Source organism: Gymnoscopelus microlampas, assembly GCF_963454915.1.
Source record: "Gymnoscopelus microlampas genome assembly, chromosome: 18".
NCBI lineage: Eukaryota > Metazoa > Chordata > Actinopteri > Myctophiformes > Myctophidae > Gymnoscopelus > Gymnoscopelus microlampas.
The window spans coordinates 38399343-38411384 of record NC_139955.1 but is presented as its reverse complement, the minus strand read 5'-3'; positions in this window follow the sequence as shown (position 1 = coordinate 38411384).

The following is a 12042-nucleotide window of genomic DNA, read 5'->3' as shown; positions in this document are numbered from 1 at the left end:
ATGGGTCAGAGAGAGAAAGTCCAGGCTTAGCCGTGGTCGCGTGATGGTTCATGCATCCCTCCAAGCACATTTCAACTTTGATCTGAGCCGAGTGGATGCAGCCCTTGTGAAAATATCGTAGTTCTGCTGAGATCGCAGATACTTGTAATGATGTGTCAACGGCACGCACAAGAGAACTGCACATGCATTGTACAGTAGTTGTACTATGGCTACTATGCACATAAGCAAAGCGTAGCTCATTGTATCATTAGAAGAGCCAGTCAAAGCTAGTAATGTGTTTTAAGAGCAAGAAATGTATATTCTAGGACACTGGTTTATTAAGAGCAGTGTGGGGTTCGTGGCAAATTTAAGCCATTAAGACCGGGAACGCATTGTGTGTCCTTTTAGATTTATTTGGCTGTTCAAAAAGAGCAGATATACTGTACAAGCTCATAGAGCCATGAGATTGTAGATCTGCTATTTTTGAAAAATCATGAAAATTTGTGCATGTTTTTTTTTTTATTCTGGGGGGTCCCTGGAACAAAATATTTTGAGATGGGGTCCGCGGCCAAATACATTTGGGGGTCTTTCACATGAAAAAGTTTGAGCACCACTGATATACTGTAGCAACATACGTTTATCAAAAAACTGTAGGATTTAGAAGACATTTCAGAGAGAGAGAGAGAGAGATATACACACACACACAAAGATTTGCACAAACTTTCACGATTTTTCAAAAATAGCACAACTACACGCTTGTGAGCTTGTAGATCTGCTATTTTTGAATAGCCAATGAAATCAAAAAATGACACAGATTATTTCCCGGTCTAAATGGGTTAAAGTAATGTTGGATGTCCATGACATGAAAAAGCCTTAAAACCCCTGTTCTATGTTACCACATAAAGAGGCTCTAGGCTCTACCATATACACACCATGGCCTCATTAGCCTACCACAGTGTGGGAAAGATGCAATTAAAAGTGTTCCTCTCGAACGTTCACTACACAGCGTGAGACCAACAACGCTCATTATTATCTACGTTATGTGCTCAAGGAGGAGAGAATACAATGCTACACAGTACAGCCTTGGGGAGTGCACAAATAAGAATCTAAATTCAGATAAAAATTACTTTGATGTTATGCAGGAAGTCCTCAAATCTCTAAAATGAATACCTTAATAGGTCGATGCTCAGCTGTGTGTGTTTTTGGCCAAGTATGATTTTCATCTGTGTGCCACAAGACATAATTATGTTATCTGGTTTGAAATACAATTCTAGACCAAAGTCTAGTGGTGACAAACAAGCCTTTTGGGTATATTTGTTTCCCACAACAACTTTGATGCAGAAATATTCCGAAGGCAAGGCTGTATTCACCTAACCTGACCCTGCCAGAGGTGGCGGTATTGAGTAACCAGGTTCCTCAAGACAGCTACATCTGAGATCGCTCAAGGGGTTGAGCTAACACCGTACCGCTCCCGGTACGGACCAATCAGCGTGAGCTAAGGGCGTGATCTGGGTCAAAACGGATGTGACGCCATATAGAAGCGTCTGTTGTTTTGTAGTTTCTTCACTAGTCAACATGGCCGCTACCATGAGCAACACCGATATGACGATAGATGCTGCAATAACATTAGTTATTTCTCAACTGGACAATATTTCTTCTTTGAAAGAAGAGCAAAGTATGGCACTGAAGGCTTTTCTGCGTGGAAAAGATGTTTTTGCTCTCCTACCGACTGGCTTCGGCAAGAGTTTAATTTACCAACTAGCTCCACTGGTAGCGAAAGAACTGGGGACGAAGCCGAAGCCTATATTGATCGTCTCCTTTGACTGCCCTCGTAGCAGATCAAATCAAAGAGGCTACGAATCTGGGACTCTATGCTGGGCAACTCGTAGATAATGCAGCACACACCGACATCCTCGACGGCCGATGTCAGCTGGTCTTTGGTAGCCCGGAGACGTGGTTACTGGAAGATAAATGGCGTGATATGCTTTCCTCACAAGTGTATCGTGAAAACCTACTGGGCATTGTCGTCGATGAAGTTCACGTCGCATACAAATGGTAAGCTAAACGCCGTTAAATGGCTGTATAGTGTAATTGTTACACTACACATACACTGTAATGTTAAACTGTAAAACAAAACAGAGCAGCGTGTTTCTAAATACGGTTACAGTAGTTCAAAGACGAAGTGTTGTAACATTTATGTTTTATTTAGGTCAAACATTATATTATAAACAATAAGCTAACACACACAAACAGACAAAATGTTAAACACAGATCTTACTGTAACTGTATTGTTGTAATGCAACTATGCACGTTACTATTGCTGCTACCTAGACTCAATGTAGAATTTATTTTTCTTTCAACCAGGGGACTGGGTGTTGCTGTCCAAGTGTAGTTATTTGTCATGTAAAGAAAATACAGTATGATATGTGGAAATGTCAGTCTTTAACTGAAGCTACCCAATAACATAAATAACCTAATTATTTCCCCTTTATAACACTATAGAAAGTATAGCCTACAGCAGTTCTTCATTAATGCTTGTTTGCTGATATATGTGCACTTATTGTCTTTCAGGTTTACCTGTTTTAGCGTTGACAGCATCTGCTGATAACAAGAACAGAGGCCGTGTGACCAGGATGCTGAATATGGAGGAGGCAACTCTCGTGACTGTTAGCCCAAACAGGGTTCCTGCTGATAACTTGTCAATTAAAGCTGTGGAATATTTAGTTGACTGAATGCTCATAATTAAAATGGTTTTGTATGTAATTTGAACATGAGCAAGTGATTAAAAGTTTGTCCCTGCAAAAAATCTGGTGTTTCTTTTCCAGGTATGCAAATATATCACTTTTAGATTGATAACCTTTTATCACAAAATAAGTACATCATTGTTTTACATCTGTCCTGGTACTGTATGTCACCCTTTTCACTATGCATGATGACTCTAATCCCTGCTCCCCCCCCCCCCCCCATGTTAAAATTGATCGTTTCAAATCATTAGGCTAGAGGCATTGATCAGTTTGCCATTTTACACATGGGATCCAACTTTGATACTGTACAAACATGGTATGATGTTGTTTTAGAAAGTAAACATGAACAAGTGAGGCAAATTAAAATATTTATTTATAGAAAAAACAACTAAATGCTACAGTTGCGCATACTCAGGTAGGGGAAAATCACAACAATATATATATATAACAGGTTTATAAAAACAATACAACATGCGTAGCCTATATTCAATAGGGTCCCAACTATGTGCACTCTCATATCCCTTTCAAGTACCCTTTGTTAAACAGTGCAAATTCGAGATACATATTTTCTGTGTTTGAAAGTAATGAGAAAAATAAAGATGCACTTGGTCCAGTCATTGATGAACAGCAACAGTGAATTATTGCAACATTTTTGACTACTTGGCAGCAGTTATTGCACAGACTTTTATAGCACAATGAGATATACGTTATCTAAAGTGTATCGTGGACATGTTGAAAGACTGTAAGGCTATATTATTGACTGACTCAGACTCAAGAGTAAAACGCTTTAACGCTGAGAGGTGAGTTTGGTGACCACAGGCAGGATGCCTCAGGTGACGTCGGTGTTTCTGCTGTAGCGGTAGCCGTTTCTGGAGGTCTTCTGTCTTTGTCCTCTTTTTCCCATCGCCTTAAAATGGAAAAATCGTCTTCCATTCTTTGAAACAAGCGAAGACATGACCTACATCAGACACGATACGGAGGAGTCTTTAAACAGCGTTAAACCTAACGCTATCAGGCGTTCGTTAATACTTGTTTCGTTTGCAGGCTTAGGCTTATCAAATATCTTCCTTGTACCCGTTAAAATACCTTTTATGCGCAGATTCGTGTTACAAAATCGGCAAAAATCTCCGACCTCCATGATAACTTTTTTTAGCAACTTCTTGAGCGTTCTTGTTGTGGTGAAATACTGGACTACGGTGTTGACTTCCTGGTGTCGCCACGACCATACGTCACGTAGACACATCGATATGATTGGTTGTGTTTGCACGCCCACACGGTGATAGACAGACGGTCCCATCCAATCATCTACCAAGTATCTTGAAAAAAAGGAACAGCCCCGTCATCGAATTGGCTCCCGAGATCCCAGATCCAAATAAGCTGTGAAACAATGTGTGGAGCAAGCTGTTTGGATCTGGTAGCGTCAGGTTAGTATTCACCCATTCAATCCGGGAACGCATCTCTGTCATTGTTAGATTTCTTTCAAAAATAGCAGATCTACAAGCTCATAGCGTGGCACCGAGTGCCGCGTTACAAACTTGTATATCTGCTATTTTCTAAAATCATGTTTTTTTTTGTTGTCTAAATATTTTACAAATATTCCCTTTAAAAAAAATATATATTCCAAGATTTGCACACATTTTCACGATTTTTCTAAAATAGCAGATCTACAAGCTCATAGCTCGGCACTCGGTGCCGCGCTATGAGCTTGTATATCTGCTATTTTTGAATAGCCCAAAGAAATCTTAAAATGACACAAATGATGCTTTCCCTGTCTTAAAGGGTTAACCCACGTCATATGACTAATAATGAAAATGGCTGATCTACAAGTTCACAACATCACACATCATGATGTATTGAGAGCTTGTTAGATCTCCATTTTTGGAACAATTTGAAAAGAAATTGAAACATTTAGAAATCAGAAATTTCCAAAAAAGATACAATTTGCCCAAAAGAGGGACGCCAGTAACGAGAGGAGGGAACAGATGGAAGAGAGTCTGTAAAAGGTGGAGGTATGCACTAGAGAGAAGAGAAATGAAAGTCAGCAGGAGTAAGACAGAATATGCATGCGTTTTTTTCTGTCTTTGTTGACCATTATGCTATTTTTTTATGGGTGGGTAGGGAGGGATTAATTTATGAATATCATTTATTATTTGTTTTATGAATTTGGTTTTGATTATATTCTGTTATTATTGTTGTTTAGTTATGTATTGTTTCCCCCTTTTTTCTCAATGGTGGTTGGTGCTGGGGTGCGGGGTCAGGGTTGTTGGGACGAGGCAAGGAGGGGTGCAGCCGTTCGGCCGGCAGAGATAGGAGGATATGGCAAACATGTGGCTGTGTGTATTAGCCTGGTTCCAGACAAATCTGCCATTGCAAAAAAAAAATGCCCTTGGCAGATTAGGTCTGGCCCCTCTCAATAGAGATTTTATTTCTCTCCCTCCAAAGTTGTGAGGGACCAATCAGAGCCCAGTATGCAAATATGGGGCGGGTTTATCACCAGAGGCATTTTTTTAATTTGCCCCTCGGAAATGCAGGTTCCACACAGAGATTCCAGACTAATGTCTACGCAGTGATAATAGTCTGGCCATGCCAGGCTATGTGTGTATTGTTTGTGTTGGTCAATGTCTATTTACTCATTGATCTTTAAGAAACATATGCATGAGTTGTTGTTGTTTTTGTTTAATTTGCCTTTCTTGTACCTTAGCCAGTGGCAGCTAGCAGGTATGCTGTTGATTTCGAGTATCAATCGATGTGTTATTTCTCTTTGTGTGTACCTGTTCCTTCTCTCCCATATAAATGAAATAAAAATATAATTCAAAACAAATGATATGTGTGCGTGAATGAGACGGAGGACAGTGGAGCGGTGAGTATGCAAGGAGTAGAGGTGGTGAAGGTGGTTTAAATACCTGGGGTCAACTATCCAAAGTCATGGGGAGTGTGACAGAGAGGTGAAGAACAGAGTGCAGGCAGGGTGGAACAGATGGAGGAAAGTGTCAGGAGGGATTTGTGACAGAAGCAGTGGTGGTAAAAAGTACTCACGTTTCTTACTTAAGTAAAAGTGTCAAAAGTGCAATGTAGAAATACTCCGTTACAAGTAAAAGTCCGGAATTCATAATTTACTTGAGTAAAAGTACAAAAGTATTGGCATCAAAATGCACTTAAAGAACCAAAAGTAGAAAGTAGGCTACTCATTATGCAGAATGTCCCTATTCACAAGTTTTCAAATGTATGGAAATCTTTTGAAAATAGCAGATCTACAAGCTCACAATGCGTCGCATCGCAAAGCATTGTGAGCTTGTATATCGGCTATTTTAAAATGGCCGAAATGTATATACAGTAGGGCTGAAGTGGTTAATGTATGTTTTGTAATAATAATCAAAATCTATAAAGTAACTAGTAACTAAAGTTTACAAATAATTGTAGAGGAGTAAAAGTACAATATTTGCAGTACTTGAATAAATGTACTTAGTTACTTTACAGTACACCACTGGAGAGAAGGGTACCAGCAAGAGTAAGGAAGAAGGTGTTTAATACGGTACTGAGACCAGCCATGCTGTACGGCTTGGAATCCCAGGTGGCAGAATTGAGGATGCCAAGATTCTCATTAGGACTGACAAGGAAGGACAAGATCAGAAAATGAGGATCAGCCCAGGTTAGAAGGTTTGGGGATAAAGCAAGAGAGGCCAGGTTGAGTATATTTGGACATGTGCAGAGGAGGGATGAGGGGTATACATTGGGAGAAGGATGCTGAAGATGGAACTGCCAGGCAAGAGGAGAAGAGGAACATTCTCTTGCTTGTATGTACTTGGTCTCTTTACTCAAAATAGCCGACTTACAAGAGAGCTTGTGAGCTCCTTCTCTGCTATTTTTGCTGAATGTTTGCCCCAGAATAGGGACGCTAGGGTTCATGTGGTAAACCCTTTTTGGATATGCACTGTGATTGTCCAATAATTTGGCTCCCTGATTCAATCAAATCTGAATATGTTTTGTTATTTTCGTTTTAGTAATTCTCTCCCCATTTGGCCTTCTTTGGGATGGGTGGTTTCTTACTGGATGCCTGTTAAAACTGAATTGCTTTCTCTCAGTCGTGTCTGTCCCTGTGGATAATGTCTCTACATGGGGAGAAAGCTAGCAGGCATTATCTCTACCCATTTACAGTATACCTAGTAGGGGAGGATTTCACACTGTGTACCTCACCCGTGTGATCAAGTGATAAAAACATACATTTATAAAGCAGTTTTACTTTGGAGGGGACAAAAAGTTGCCCGAAGTCAAGTTTTTGGGAGCTGAAAGTGTATTCTTTTAATCAAAAGGCCATGTGGATTAGGATGAAATGGTTTGAGCTCAATATTTTATGTATGAGGTACTTAGATATGACCGAGCACGTTCCCAATGAACAGGCGGGCATTTCCCTGAAAAGGTTTCTCTGCATGCCTCTCAGAGAAGATCTTTTAGATTGTGTGTGTAGGTCATGTTTCCCAAAGGTTAGTTGTATTTGATTTGATTTTACATCCTTATTCCATCCATGTTCTAGTTTTAAGGAGAGCCCTCCCTGTACAGACAGAAAACAAACAAAAGAGACGGTCCCCAAAAAAGAAACACACACCATGGTACTATAAAATAAAATGAGAAAAAAAGATGCAGCAGCAGAAATTGATAACAGACAAGAAAGGGGTGCATATTTCTGCCAGGCCAGGTGGCCTACCCATACAAGGCTGTGTAAGTCACGAGTTGCAGCTGTCAGGACCTAAGGAAGCTGCATGCAGGGGTAATAGCATTTCTATGACATGTACGGTGACACCCCCGTATGATCAGAAGTGAAAACGCTTTTGGACGTGCTCTCGATAGAAGCCCCTCAACATAAAATAAAAAAATTGGGGTTGATTGGATGTTGTGTTTATATGGCATTAAAACAACAAACTAAACCAAAAAAATGTCCCCTCCGGCCGACATATTTTGGAAGCCAATTACAGGCAAACTGTATGGAATATCAAAAAGTCTTGGAGACTATGTTTTCTCCTCCTGTCCATCTGTGTCTGTGTGTGCATGCATGCGTGCGTGTGTGAACAGTTAATCTCAGAAACCGTTGGATCGATTGGTGTGAAACTTGCACACTCCCAGTAGGCCAAAGAATGGTGGACGCTATAACAGGGCCCTTAATGTTTTGGCCTTTAACTCTTGAACCATAGGTCATACAATCAAAGTCTTTTTGGGACAAAAATCCTTGTATTGATTTAATGTATTCAATTATTTTTGTAAACTTGGCCTCAGTAAAAGGAACATCTCGGGTATGTAGTTACTGGGCATAACGTGTATTTTTTTCCAAAAACTGGATCTTTTTCAAATGTTTTAGCAAACTCAGCATAAACAACCAGAAGGAGGCAGAACCAGGGTGTAACAAGGTGGAAGGAACCTGCTGGTTGGTCGGTCAGGGACCATTCAGAAGGGTCTCTAATTGCCTTCCAAAGTTTGCGGGCCCTGAGTAGGCAACCCGCTCTGTTTTTGACAGAGATCTGCACTTTTCTAGTTGTTGATTTACCCATATCTACAGTACTTTTTCCTCGCCCTGTAACTGTCTTAACGCATTATTTAGTCACCTTTGGCGACTACATTTCCCACACATTATGATGCTCCAGTTTCATGGAACAATCTACCACTAGTGCGCAAAAAAAACATTAATGCCCCAATATCCTATGGACAATTTAATAACCTGCTCTCAAATCTCCCTATCTCACTATGTAACCGTTTTTAACTTACTAGTTTTCTGTTTTGGTCTTATTTTGTTGTTTCTGTGTGAGTCTTAATTGTTGATTTTTGTGTGTGTATTTATTCTGGAAAAGAGCATTGAGGTTTATGTGCAATGCTGTCGAGATTACACAAAGGTTTCAATCAATCAAACACGGAATAAATAAAGGTCTCATCTTATCTTATAAATTAGAAGCAATGTTCCAACTTTTCGTCATTTCATGTTTGATGTCTGGATGGTGAACAATGGAGTGCATACACAGACCTAATTGGTAACTTGCTGAACTTTGTTCCATTTGTAAGGCTCAATTTGTAAATTCGATGCAAAACACCATGTCCCCATCGCCCTGACAGATGGTTTTCCTACTGTGATAATTACAACAAATCAGTAGATGAAGACTGTGGGCTCCTTCTCCTTTATTTAAAACCTTGCATTGATTAAATGTCACAGACTCTGCCCTTCTCTAGTTTTAAATTATCTCATCACCCAGCTCTGTTTTTGACAGGCCAATATTCCACACAAAAAGGCTAGAGACTAGCTCAACGTATAGAAAAAGTGCTCCTCAGAGCACAGGTCTCCGCCAGATCAGGTAGGTTGTTGTGGGCCAGCAATGTTTGGATTCCTGGTGGCGCTATAACAGGCAGATGTGAACAATTTGGGGCAGAGGTTCTGCTCTGGTATTCAGGGAGTGTGTGTGCGCAGTTTCACGTCGATCGGGCCAATGGTGCCGGAGATTAGCTGTTCACAGACGGACGGACGGACGGGCGGACAGAGTGCAAAACATAGTCTTGGCCACGACTTCGACCTGGCGGAGACAAAAAGTAAGTAAATGTGTTTTGTCGCCACAATAATAATCCAGGAATGAGGAATGACAGAATACCGGATTTTTAACTGTGATTTTGTGCTTTCCCCATCTACTACTGATATGCACGGTGCAAACTCAGATGAGGAGACAAGGTATAAGGTAAAAAAAAGAAGGGGATTAAGAATGAGTTGAGTAGACAGCATGAGCAAAAACTGTCTGAAATCTATATAGTGATTACACCATTTTGTAGTATTGTCCTAATAGTGATAATTATTATACCCTATACTCGTCTTATCCCACTATGCAATGTGAAAAGTAGGTAGTATGGTCATTATCGCAAACCCTATATAGGCCTACCATCATGCATTGTGCTGAAAGAAAAGTGCAAACATACATCTGGGATAGGACACGAAATGTGATTTGTAATTTTGCCAATGAGTTCAATATATTGTTGTGGGGTTGAAAACCGTGTACAGTATGCCCAGAGCCGTTCATTTTGTCATTATTATTTTTAAAACATTGATAAATAGTGAAAATAGTCGATTATTAAGCTCACAGCGCGTCGGATCGCACACAGCGCATTGTGAGCTTGTAGATCTGCTATTTTCATGACTTAAAAACATAAAAAGTTAAAATGTGGAGATACAAGGTTTGTGCCTGACAGCAACAACGTAGTCCCTACATACTGTAGGGAGAAGTGAAAGAGTCAGCCTGATTCCAGACACAGACTATAATCTGGCAGGACCGAAGTGGCAGGGCTGAGTATTTGTAGGTGTTTATGAATGGATTTCAGCTGCAGTGGGGCTCTATTCAGCACACACACACACACACACACACACACACACACACACACACACACACACACACACACACACACACACACACACACACACACACACACACACACACACACACACACACACACACACACACACAGAGCAAATGGCGGAGTGGTGGCATGTTAACCTACTGTAAGTCAGACCAAAGATTTGGAACGAGACAAAACTGTTTTGAGGCCAATTTATACTTTGTGTAACAGTGTTGCACGGCAAAACGATGGAGCAAAACCTAAGCACTATGATTGTTGCTGAAAAAGAGCGCCGGGCCTGAAATACCCCTGGCCCGTCACACAGAATGCACACACTCGATCACCACTCGGTCTGCGGTCTTGTGCTCTGGTGTCGTGGTGAGCACAGTGGGTTTCCACTGTCTGCCACGCCGCTCAAAAGTTCAACCATGAAATTGATCTTCGACCCCTTCTGCTGCTGACCTTTCAACACGCAGCCAATAGCGAGAGCGAGTGGGCGGGACTGAGCGGTGAAGACAAACACAAGATGTTCCTTTTACTGAGGCCAAGTTTACAAACATAATTGAATACATCAAAATAAATATCAATGCGAGGATTTTTGTCCCAATGACGAAGTGTACAAAAAATAGCCGATCTACAAGCTACACGGACGTGTTGTGAGTGTCCGTGTTGAAGATCTTGAAGAAAATATGAAAGATTTTGAAACATTTTAACGACACAAATCTTGTATGGGGGTCCCTGGCATAAAACATTTTCAGATTGGAGTCTGTGGACGAATACATATTCATCTGGGGGTCCTTGACGTGAAATGATTGAGAACCACTGGTTCCTAACAACAATAGGAAACACGCCCAAAATAAGCAACTACACTTTAAGAAACAAGCAACAACAAAAAAAACGCAACCCGCAACTACCAATATTTACAAGCAACTGTTACAGAAAAACAAGCCCAAAGTCACTTATAATAAGCAGACATGGCGAACACTGGTGGCAGGTGATGTTGTACAGTATATGATGGAAAGACAAGAGCTGTGTGTTGTTAGACTCCCTTCAGATCCACAGAGCCAAAGCCACACAATGAAATGAAACTTACACAGAGACAGATTTGAGTAGAATCACCACTTTAGGCCATAAGCACGGCTCACTGCACAAAGCCTTTCATATTCAGCCAAACCAACAGCCATGCAGAACGCTATTGTGTCTGCATGCTGTGGATAAGGAAGAGGTTAGGCACCCCAGTGGTCGGGTTCCAGCCACAGGTCGATCCATCCCAACGGGGAGGAAGGAGGGCTTTGGATTGGGATTTGTGTGCCGGGGCGAGGAGCCGTTTCTGGGGGACTAGGGAGGCTTATACAGTACAGCTCTCACAGCAAACATAAGAAGTTTAGACTCAATGACATCATTATGGATAGCTCTCTTAACCACTAAAGCCTTTATACTTTATACTATAATAGTGAAACACATCATCTACAAGCTCATAACGTGTTGTGAGCTTGTAGATCTGCTATTTTCTCTATTTTTGAAACAATACCGTAAGTATAATTATAAATGTATTGTATTATATATTTTTCTAACTTAAGTGGATGGCGGAGTACACACCCCAACCATAACGACATCAGTGTGGATGCTCACATAATGATCGTAATAGTTAGGCTATAGATTTCAGATTTTTTTATTGAAAGGATAGACCCTTGAGATGCAGCATCTCATTTTCGAGGGGGTCCCATAAAAACATGAACAACAGACGTAGATGCATACAGGACAAGTATACAGATACATTCATACACAGATAGCTTGCTCACCCACCCCACCAACCACCACACCATCAGCTGTTAAACAACAGAAGAGAAAGAAGGATACCGTACAAATAGTAAATCATTGTATATCCCTACCAGTACAGTCAATTTAGAAGCATCAACAAGCTGTATCAAGATGTGAATATACTGTAGGGAAGTTGCAGGTG